The following is a 10,294-nucleotide window of genomic DNA, read 5'->3' as shown; positions in this document are numbered from 1 at the left end:
CACAACATATTCTGGATGAGTTTCAGGGCGTTTGTGCTGAACCTACAAGGCTGCCTCCTAACCGTGACGCATATCATAAAATACCAATTCGAACGGGTGTTGATCCAATTAATGTTAGGCCTTATCGGTACCCTCATTTACAAAAGAACGAGATAGAAAAACAGGTTGGTGATATGCTTAAGTCGGGAATAATTAGACCAAGTAACAGTCCTTACTCAAGTCCAGTTATCTTGGTTAAAAAGACAGACGACAGTTGGAGATTTTATGTAGATTATCGCACTTTAAACAAGTCTATTGTGGTAGATAAGTTTCCCATTCTAGTTATCGGAGAGTTGTTGGATGAATTGAATGAGGCAAAGTATTTTTCAAAAATAGATTTGAGGTTGGGATATCACCAAATAAGGATGCATGAAGCAGATGTCCACAAAACAGCCTTCCGAACCCACCAAGGTCACTATGAATTTTAGTGATGCCATTTGGTTTAACCAACGCCCCAGCCACCTTTCAATGCGCCATGAACGATACTTTCTAGCCATATCTCCGAAAGTTTGTATTAGTTTTCTTTGACGACATCCTCATTTACAATAAGTCCTGAAAGGAACATTTGAGCCACCTGAAGTGCATATTATACATTCTGCAGCAACAACAATTGTATGCCAATTTAAAGAAGTGTGAATTTGGGTAGACCACAGTAGGATATTTGGGGCACCTCATTTCTGAAAAATGAGTGTCTATGGATCCTAAAAAGGTGGAAGCAGTTGTAGATTGGCCTATCCATAAGACAATCAAAGCTTTACGGGTTTTTTTTTTTTTGGATTGACTGGGTATTATCGGAGATTCGTATGCAATTATGGGAAGATAGCGCGTCCCTTGACTGATTTGTTAAAAATAGGAAATTTTCAGTGGAATTCAGATAGTACGACAGCCTTCACAAAAACTTAAAGAGGCGGTCAAAACAGCTCCTGTGTTGGTTATGCCAGATTTTGATCAAGCTTTCAGCATTGAGTGCGATGCATCGAGGTGAGGGATTGGCATTGTGCTTACTCAAAACAAGAGACCAATTGCTTTCTTCAGCAAAGCACTAGCAGGTTCCTCCCTTAACAAATCTGTCTATGAAAAGGGGTTGATGGCATTGGTCTTATCAATTCACCATTGGAGGCCATACATGATTGGGAGGAAGTTTATAGTCTACTCAGATCAGAAAAGTCTACGACACCTCCTTGAACAAAGAATCACCACACAAAATCAACAAAATTGGTTAGCCAAATTATTGGGTTATGAGTTTGATATTATCTACAAAAAGGGAAGCACCAATAGAGTTGCCGATGCCTTGTCAAGAAAATCTGAAGAGTTAGAGTTAAAAGTGGTGACTAGACCCTTTGGCAGGATATAAACCTTATAAATGAAGAGGTTAAGCACGATCATGTGCTAAATAAAATATGTGAAGACTTGAAGGAGAAGCCAGAGTCACATGGCAACTATACTTTGGAAAATGGAAGGTTGTATTACAAGAGGAGATTGGTTCTGCCACCAAAGTCTAGTTAGATACCTAAGTTGTTGCATGAGTTTCATACATCTCCAATAGGAGGTCATTCCGGGGTCTTTCGCACGTACAGACGACTACCTCAATCGTTATTTTGGATGGGCATGAAAACAACAGTCAACGACTATGTTTCTGCGTGCAGCATTTGCCAACGAAGTAAGTATCAAGCATCATCTCCGAAGGGAGCTCTTCAGGAGGTTGCAAGGAACTACGCTGAAAGTATCAAGCATCACTACGCTGAAAATGAGTACATCTTATCATCCTTACTCGACTCGCTCTATTGCTGAAATATTCGTGAAGGAAGTGGTGAGGCTTCATGGTATACCAGCTTCTATAGTAAGCAATAGAGATTCGACCTTCTTGAGTCAATTCTGGAGGGAGCTTTTCAGGTTGCAAGGAACTACGCTGAAAATGAGTACATCTTATCATCCTGAATCAGACGGATAAACGGAGGTACTTAACCAAACCTTTGAAACATACTTGCATTGCTTTAGTTCGGAACAACCAAAAAATGGGCAGACATGGCACCATGGGTATAATATTGGTATAATACTAGTTTTCAAGGGGCTGCCAAGTGTACTCCTTTAGAGACAGTTTACGGCAGACCACCACCATCGCTAGCATGATTTGTACCCAAGGAAACTATAGTGGAAGTAGTGGCACAAGACCTGAGGACCAGAGACGAAGCGTTGAGACAACTGAAATATCATTTGGGAAGAGCACAACAACAGATGATCAAATTTGCAACCCGTCACCGGAAATCCACCAAGACTAAAGAATGAGATTGGGCTTACTTAAAAATCAGACCTCGCAAGCAGGTTACTATGCTAACACGACTTCATCCTAAACTAACAGCTAAGTATTATGGTCCTTATTTGGTGTTAAAACAAATTGGGACAGTAGCCTTTAAACTCCAACTTCCAACACAAGCTCGCATTCATCTAGTTTTCCACGCTTCACAATTAAAGTTGGCTATGGGAAAACATGAGGTGGAAACAACTCTACCTACAGATTTACACGGGCAGGACCCTACGTATACGCCTTCACATGTATTGGGCAAAAGAACCATACAACAACAAGGAGAACAAGTGCAACAAGTGCTAATTCAATGGTAGCAAAAGCCTGCAGATGAGGAAACCTGGGAAGATGTTAATACAATCCAAAATCAATTTCCGGAATTCAACCTTGAGGACAAGGTTGAGCTTGAAGGGGAAGGTATTGATAGGAATAATAAAGATGTAAATAGGAATAAACCTTCATTGGTTTATTACAAGAAAAACAATAGAAAATAATGATGTTTCTGTTTTATGGTTAGGTTGTTAGTAGTTACTGTTTTATAGTTAGGTGGTTAGTGTTAGTTGGATCATATCCCTTGTATAATCAGCCTATAAATAAAGGCTTCCACCCATTTGAAAGGATCTTTGACAAAATTAGCAATTGAGTGGTTTATACCATTGTAGGAGCGTATTCGCTCTTGTGTATCTTTTTCTTTCAATCAATAAAAAATCAGGGACGAATAATTCTCTTTCGCTATTGAGTTCTATCAAAGAACCTAACAAACAGCAACTAACAAAAAAGTTGATTCAAATATTAGAAAGTTCAAACTAATAATAGGAAAGAAAAACGAGGAAAAATAACCAAGGAAAAGTATAATAATTGGAAGATCATACAGCCTATGCTAAACTAACTGAACTAACTAGGGGAGAAAATATCATGTACAATAGGTACACCGTAAGCGAGCTATATACCCACACACTTAGGCAGCCTTGTAACAATTTTTGAAAAATCCCAAAAAGCAAAACTGAAAGAAATATGCACTAACTCAGCGCAATCAGGTCAGTATTGAACTTGCATGGAAGAAATGAAAATAAGGAAACAAGCTTGTAGCTCAACTGGCATCAATACTAGTCTTTGAAAGAAAAAAAATAACAGCATTATCTACAATTTGTGCAAGGTAAACCAAACAGAGGACACTATTTGGTTGCTCTATAAGATGTTTTTACACAAGGTTAATACACTGCCATTTATAAATAATAGCATAATAACATAGAATAATTGACATACTAGCTATTAATTACAAGTAATATAAATAAAGTTTAAACTAACATAGAAAAAGTCTGCTTAGAAAACAACAGAAAGGTTAAAAGGTCTGCTTTGAAAGTGAATTGAATTCACAAGTATCAAAATAAAGTGAGGCAGTAAATTGAATTCACAAGTATCGGAGTAAGCTCTAATGTTGAGTGCTACCGTTGCACTTCTCAAATGAATTATAATGTTTGGAATAATTGACATTAGCAGAACAATGAGCTAACATTTTATTCACTATTAAAAAAAATGAGCAAAACAATGAGCTAACATGGATCATAAATGAAATGGCAAGTGTCTAACTAACAATTGACAAAACAAACTTGCTAACAAATTTATACATTCCAAAACTATTATACAATTTCTCTATTGAAACACTCTCAGACATGTTATATTCTAAATTATTTATTAAGCAATCCAAGGCATCTGAGATTTTAAAATAACAATATTAAACACCTCTTTCTAGTAACAAAAATTTACTGTCCAACAATGCTTTAAAAACTAGACTAAAATTAAGGCAGTAAAAGTATTGATTCATGGCTCAACGACTCAACCATGGTTATATTGTGCTTTACCTTGATCTGTTCATAAAAAATATCACTGAAAGCAGTTAAGACAGGTCTGGCAGATGGTGTGGAAAGCCTGCATACAACTTACACAACTACACTAAAAACAATTTTTGTAATAACACCAAGTGCATTGATGCTCTTCTTGTAATAAACCGTTAACCATATAATGTGACGAAATATTTATTCTTTAGAGGGATATCCAGGCTTGTTATACAAAAAATAAATCAATAGACTGAAGGTAGACTAAGCCAAAGAAAGTACTCCTATATGCCATGTATTTCTGCTAGAGAAAGAGAACAATGAATTAAAATGTAAATCCAAACATACCAAAAATGTTTGCTCCAAATCATTCAATTGAACATCTGAAAATGCACTTAGAACATAATCACAAGGTGAACAGCCATTCATGAGCAGATTTGCTAGGAAAACAACGTTTTTATTGTGTCGTGTGTGACAATTATTCACAAGTTAAGCAAGCATTTCAATTAACCATTGTGTGTATCCATTCATACCAGTAATAAAGGAGCACGGTTTACATGAAATTCGATCCCAAACCATAAATATCGCAACAATGAGAAAATCCCTAAAATGAACCATAACTCTCAATCAAACTCATGAAAATTCAAAACAGCACATAAATTACATATAATTAAGCAAATATTTCAAATATATATTTTATATGATGCTTAAACTAACATAAAAAAAATAATCTAAATTTACCTTTTAAGAAGGTGATAGAACAAAGATGTCGTTGTCTTCGTGGATGTTGTCGTAGCCAAGAAATGAAGGTGAATGAATGGAGATGTCAGTGGTGGCCGAAAGATTGGGGCTCGAATCAGAACGAAGGTGCGAAAACGGTGGTCACAGGTCAGAGTGGTGGTCGAGAGTCAGAACATTCATCAAGATGAAGCCATAACGTTCTTCCTTTTTTAAAGTTTTTTGAGAATGTTATGACATGATTCCAGAACGTTCTTCATTTTTTAATGACGTTTTTGTTTTGAATTTTTCATTCTGTTTTTTGAAATAACATGCAGATTCAAGATGTCAACATTTTGTTTTGCACTTATCTTTCTTTCTTTTAGGAGCAAAAAAGTTTTCGTGAAGTTTTTGTTTTTGGGATTTGTCAAATCATGTCCAGCTTTATCAAATACGATCAAGAGGTTTCAGTAGATTTGATAAAATTTGACAGGTCATTTTTAGGAATTCAATTTCTGTTTAAGAAGAATGCTCTCCTTTTGAACCGTAGAACGTTCTTAATTTCCACTTTCTTCAATTTTTTCAAAATCAGATTCATGCATGCTTTGTGTCAAAATCTGTTTCTATTTAATATCCCTCAATATAGGGATTCAGTTGAATAGGAGTAATAATAGGGATTTAGTTATATATGAGTACTAATAGGGATTTAGTTATATATGAGTACTAATAGGATTTGGTTGTTAAGTAATCTAGTATATATATATCTGATGTATTACCAATATAATTCATTCAAGAAATATATTTTTACTCTAATTTTTTGACATGTCATCAGAGCTCTCGATCTTTGAGAGTCTTGCTTCCGCATAAATTTGCTGCCTTCATTGCGGTTTTCTTATTTAAGATTTTTTTTGCTGCCTTCGTTGCAGCAATTTAAGTTTTTTTTTTTTCTGCCTTCATTGCAGCAACTTAAGATCTCTTTTTTGCTACCTTCATTGCAGCAACTTAACATCTGTTTAACGTGACCATATCACACCACCGCCCTCCAATCAGCCGTTCGCCGCCCTTTTTTCGTAGATTGAAAATCAAAGAAACTTGTTGTTTTTTGTTTTTCATCCACGGCGGGAGGAGTAGTGATTCATAAAAAAACCGAGAATGAAATAGGAAATAAAAAATTCCAAGCCGAATTGCAAAACCTCTCATCCGTTCACAAGTTGAATGGGAAGAACTATTTGAAGTGGTCCCAAATTGTGCGCACTTTTTTGAAAGGTAAAGGGATGGCGGAACACTTAACAGATGAACCCCTCAAAGAAACAAATCCCAAATTTAAGAGGTGGGATAAAGAGGATTCTATAATCATGGCATGGTTATGGGATGCAATGACCTCAGAAATCAGTGACACTTGCATGTTTTTCAGCACTGCGAAGAAGATTTGGAAGGCATTAGAAGAGACTTATTCCAAAGCTAAAGATGCTGCCCAAATATACGATGTGGAGGTGAAAACTATGGCTGCTAAACAGGGAAACAAGACTGTTACTAAGTATGCAAATCATCTCAAAGCTTTGTGGATGGAAATAGATCATTACAGAGCTATAAAAGTCAAGTGTCCAGCAGATGCAGCATTACTCAAGGAGTATATTGAACAGGATAGAGTCTATGATTTCTTGGTGGGACTCAACTCTAATTTTGATCAAGTTAGAGTGCAAATCCTTGGTAAGGAGAAAGTGTCAGGAATTAATAAAGTAGTGGCTATAGTAAGAAGTGAAGAAAGTAGAAGGGGACTAATGTTGACAGTCCCACCTGTAGAAAGCTCATCAATGATGGTTGACCAAAAGAAAGGAGGAAGAGCCTATGTGGAGAAGAAAGGTGAAGGAGTGTGGGGTACCTATTGCAACAAGCCTCGCCACACTCGTGAAAAATCCTAGAAATTGAACGAGTGACCACTTAATAGAGAGTTGGGCTCTCAAAACCGAGACAAGGAGTGGGGAAAAAGGGAGGTCAAGCACACATAGCTACAGGTACTAGTGAAGAAAGTCGAGAAGGTATGACGCAACTGAACCAAGATGAGGTAGAAAAGTTGAGATCTTTACTCACTAGTTTGGAGAAACCCACAGGTACTTGCTCTTTGGCACATTCAGGTACGTTTCCATTTTCTTTTGGACTTAATGCTTCAAATATACCCTTTAACCAATATTGGATACTGGATTCTGGAGCCACAGACGACGTGACACCCTTACCCACACATTTCTCTACTTATTCACCTTGCCCTAGCAACAAGAAAATATCAATAGCAGATGATACCCTTATAACTGCAACAGATCAAGGAGATGTCCAAATAAATCCAACCATAACTCTACGAAATGTCCTCCATATCCTTAAATTGTCCACTAGCCTTATTTCCATTCAAAAACTTACAAAAGACCTATCATGTAATGTTATCTTCTATAACAACTTTTGTGTTTTTCAGGACAAGCATTCGGGGAGGACGATTGGACATGCTAGAGAATGGAATGGCCTTTATTGTTTGGATAACCAAGATTCCGCTTTGAAGTTATTCAACAACAATAACTCCTTTTTTTCAGAATCAATAAAAACCATTAGGGATAAGGTTCTTTTGTACCATTGTCGCCTTGGTCACCCTTCATTTCGAGTTATTAAGCAAATATTTCCTTCTTTTTTTTAAGAAATTAGATGTAGAGAGTCTTCACTGTGAGGTGTGTTCAAAATATATCAGGTGTACGTTGGTTTGTAACCTTTATTGATGATTGTACTCGGGTTACTTGGGTGTATTTATTAAAACAAAAATCTGAAGTCACGTCTATGTTTCTACAGTTCTTCTCCGTGATAAAAAATCAATTTGGAGTAAGTATTAAGAGGATTAGGTCTGATAATGCTAAAGATTACTTTAACCATGGTCTTAATTATTTCTGTCAAAAAGAGGGCATTATTCATGAGTCCTCATGTGTTAAAACACCCCAACAAAATGGAATTGCTGAAAGGAAAAATAGCCACGTGTTAGATCAAACTCGAGCTATGTTATTTCAAACTAAGGTTCCTAAATTTTTTTGGGGAGAAGCGGTGTTAACTGCTTCGTACCTCATAAATCGTTTACCTTCTAGTGTCCTTGCCTTCAAAACTCCTATGGAGGCCCTGTCCTCATTCTACCCTAATGTGTCGACCTCCAGTAATCTTACTCCTAGAATATTTGGGTGTGCATCGTTTGTCCATATCCATGGTGATAATAGAGGGAAACTTGATCCTAGAGCCTTAAAATGTATCTTTATCGGGTACTCTTCCATCCAAAAGGGCTACAAATGCTATCATCCACCATCGCAAAAATTATTCGTCTCTCGTGATGTCACCTTCCATAAACAAGAAAGTTACTTTGGTCAAACTCATCTTCAGAGGGAGAATACAAATAAGGAAGATGAGTCTCTTCTACTTCTTGAATTAACTCTTGAACCATAAATTGAGATTGAAATTGATTCTGAGAAAGATGGTAATGATGGCGCTAATGTTAGATATGAGAAGAATCTAGTATATACAAGAAGAACAAAGGTCATTCCTGAATCTATTCACATCCAAGAGTCCAATCCGACTTTACACGAGGTAACGTCTCTTGATGCTTCAAATTCTAGTGATCCAATTTATGAATCTTCCCATGCACTAGAATCAGAATCTGACACACCACCAACTTATGATGACCTCCATATCCCAATTGCCCTTAGGAAGAATACTAGGACATGTACCAACAAGCCACTCTACCCTCTATCCAACTACTTATGCTTTGAACAATTCTCACCTACCCATAAAGCCTTCCTCACAAGCCTGAACACTATCACTTTACCTACCTCTCTATCGGAAGCATTGTCTGACATGAAATGGAAACAAGCCATGAATTTGGAAATGGAATTGGACAAGAATGGTACTTGGGATTTTGTCCCTCTACCAAATGGAAAGAAACCTGTAGGATGCAAGTGGGTATACAATATAAAGTACAAGGCTGATGGGTCTATTGAGAGGTACAAGGCAAGGTTGTTAGCTAAAGGATTTACTCAAACATATGGAGTGGATTACTTGGAAACATTTGCTCCGGTTGCAAAAATGAACACCGTCCAAGTGATATTATCTTTAGCAGCTAATTACAGTTGGAACTTGCACCAATTTGACGTAAAAAATGAATTCCTCCATGGAGATCTAGAAGAAGAGATTTATATGGACTTACCCCCTGGATATAGTGAGCATATTGCTGCCAAAACCGTTTGTAAGCTAAAGAAGGCTTTATATGGGCTTAAACAATCACCACGAGCGTGGTTTGGGAGGTTTGCTAGAGTCATGGTAGGTCTAGGCTTCAAACAAAGCTAATGAGATCATACCCTTTTTATCAAACACTCTGAGTCAGGGGGAGTAACAGTGTTATTGGTATATGTGGACGACATTATAGTGACCGGTGATGATGAAAAGGAGCAACAATTGTTAGGACAACACCTAGCCAAAGAATTTGAGATTAAAACCTTGGGAAAATTGAAGTATTTCTTGGGAATTGAAGTGGCTCACTCTATGAAAGGGATTTTTATATCCCAACAAAATTATATTACAGATCTTCTGCAGGAAACAGGCAAGACAGCATGCAAGCCAGCTAGTACACCAATCGATCCAAATTTACATTTGGGAAATGCAGAAGAAGACATTGCAGTTGACAAAGAAATGTACCAAAGATTAGTTGGAAGACTCATATATCTGTCACATACTAGACCTGATATTGCATTTGTTGTAAGCCTAGTCAGTCAATTCATGCATCAACCAAAGGAGGTACACTTGCAAGCTGCACTCAGAATCGTGCAATATTTGAAAGGGACCCCAGGAAGAGGAATTTTGTTCAAACGAAATGGAAATGTGAGTCTTGAAGCATATACTGATGCTGACTATGCAGGGTCAATTATAGATAGGAGATCAACCACAGGATATTGCACTTTTCTATGTGGGAATCTTGTGACTTGGAAGAGTAAGAAACAAAGTGTGGTATCCAGATCCAGTGCTGAAGCAGAATTTAGGGCAATGGCACAAGGAATATGTGAATTACTGTGGTTGAAGATCATTTTGGAGGACCTGAAGATAAAGTGGGATAAACCAATGAAACTCTATTGTGATAATAAATCTGCTATTAGCATAGCACATAATCCAGTGCAACATGATAGAACCAAGCATATTGAAGTCGATAGACATTTCATCAAAGAAAAACTCGACAGTGGCCTAATTTGCACTCCATATGTCTCATCCCAAGACAACCTTGCAGATCTTCTAACTAAAGGGCTAAACAGCAGCAACTTTGAAAAAATTGTATCCAAGCTGGGAATGGAGAACATCTATTCACCAGCTTGAGGGGGAGTGTCAAAATCTGTTT

At 37.2% G+C, this 10,294-nt stretch overlaps 1 protein-coding gene across 17 annotated transcripts in view; it reads right to left on the bottom strand.

Moving 5' to 3' along the window:
* Positions 1–4,327: 4,327 nt before the first annotated feature.
* The window catches only part of LOC101507840 (uncharacterized), a 17,154-nt gene continuing 11,187 nt past the window's right edge, over positions 4,328–10,294 (bottom strand). For 14 of the 17 annotated variants that reach the window (XR_012163637.1, XR_003473663.2, XR_001144127.3 and 11 more), the window contains one exon: positions 4,328–5,208. The gene's annotated coding sequence lies outside the window, so the exon portion shown is untranslated. The remainder of the gene's footprint in view (positions 5,209–10,294) is intronic. The other 3 variants (XM_073370209.1, XM_073370208.1, XM_073370207.1) reach the window with 3 other exon arrangements.

Source organism: Cicer arietinum, chromosome 6, assembly GCF_000331145.2.
Source record: "Cicer arietinum cultivar CDC Frontier isolate Library 1 chromosome 6, Cicar.CDCFrontier_v2.0, whole genome shotgun sequence".
Lineage (NCBI taxonomy): Eukaryota > Viridiplantae > Streptophyta > Magnoliopsida > Fabales > Fabaceae > Cicer > Cicer arietinum.
The sequence above is the reverse complement of the archived record's forward strand: the minus strand, read 5'-3'. Positions and strand labels throughout refer to the sequence as shown.